Below are 1,673 nucleotides of genomic sequence, written 5' to 3'. Positions count from 1 at the left end.
ATTAATCCCCTTTAAAAGGAAATTGTGGTCCCTCCTTCAAAGCAAAACCCTAGAAGAAGCATTGATGTCTCCTACCTCTCATGAAAACAGCAAGATTACTTAGACAGGTTCCCAGGCATTTTAACACAGGCATGGAGCAGTTGTTGGAACAGAAGTCACAGGGAAAAACAAAACAATGGAACCTCCACAATATACAGATATTCTCACAAACACACATGCTATTGTCAGGAAAGATTTTGAGTTACAGAGATAAGAGGCTGGAACTCAGGACATTATTCTGTGTCTCTCATAGCACAGGCCCCTCTGAATTAATAAAATCCGATGCAAATTCCATCAAAGAATCGTCTCTTTGTGGCACCTTCTGGCCATTGAAGAGGTAGAAAGAATCGTGCATTCTAGGATGTCATCACACAGGGAAGAGGGCTGTCATTGTCCCCAGATAATTAATGAGAGAAAGATTTCCCTTTGAACTTCATGGTGAAAAAAAGAACAGCTTGGAAAACCGATTCTCCAGGCCATGCTGTATGAAGCGCCCTCTGCTCAGGGTGGGGAAGCACCTTCAGAGGAACAAAGGAGCCTGTGAAACAGGGAAGGTTTTGGTCTCACTTCCCCATGAACTTGCACCACTGTGGTAAGTGCCAGTGCTCGTATATGAGCAACAGTAATAATTGGCCTCGTCCTCAGCCTGGAGCCCAGAGATTGTCAGAGAAGCCCTGTTGCCAGACTTGGAACCAGAGAAGCGATCAGGGATCCCTGAGGGCCGACTTGTCACATCATAAATCAGGAGTTTGGGTACTGTGCCCGGGCGCTGTTGGTACCAGGAGACATAGTTATAACCTCCGACATCACTGCTGCTTCCAGCACAGGAGATGGTGACTGACTTTCCAGGGGCGCCAGACACTGAGGCAGGCTGAGTCAGGGCAGACTGGGTCCAGGAGCCTGAAGAAAGCAGAAACACACTCTGGTGAGTTCAGTGCTGGAGCCCAGGAGGGCATTAGGAGGAGGAGACTAAGGCAGTCCTGATAGCCCTGTGGTCTCTTCCCCGGAGGCCTCACCTGTGCCCTGAGTGAGGAGGGTGAGGAGGAGCAGAGCCCAGGCCATGGTGCAGATGCCCCCAGAGCGCTACCTTCTGAGCCCGCAACCCTGGGCCTGGCTCCCCCAGCCCTCTCTTATTCCCTCCCCCTGCCTGAGGAGGGAGGGGCCTCCATGCAAATCTGCCTCCTGCACCTGCCTCTGCTCACCCCACTGAGCCTGGCTATTAATTCTAGAGGATTCTGTATCACAGGACAGCAGAAGTAACCTGAGAGAATTAGAATCTCTTCAACATAATTTTTCTGAGTTATGACACACTGAGACCATTATTGGAGTGCCCAGGAAATGAAGCAATCCTTGAATGTCCGTGTGTTGTGGGAATTAAGGTGGTTCTTGGCTTTGGAATCCAGGAACCTGTCCTCCAAGATGTCTAAGAAGAGAGTGAGGACAGGATCTTAGGTTGGCTCTTAGAAACCCAATCAATCTGCTACCCAAGGACCACAGGCAAAGCTGGGATATCCTAATCTTTTCCAATTTTTTCTTCATGCTCCTCAGTGGAAATGATTCTCGTGTATCCCTTGTCCCAATCTCGGCAGTGTCTGAGGTCCAAGGACATTAATTGGTATTTCTAAAACTAGAAA

This window comes from Hipposideros armiger, unplaced genomic scaffold (genome assembly GCF_001890085.2).
Source record: "Hipposideros armiger isolate ML-2016 unplaced genomic scaffold, ASM189008v1 scaffold_1620, whole genome shotgun sequence".
Classification (NCBI taxonomy): Eukaryota; Metazoa; Chordata; class Mammalia; order Chiroptera; family Hipposideridae; genus Hipposideros; species Hipposideros armiger.
Note: the sequence above shows the minus strand (reverse complement) of the source record.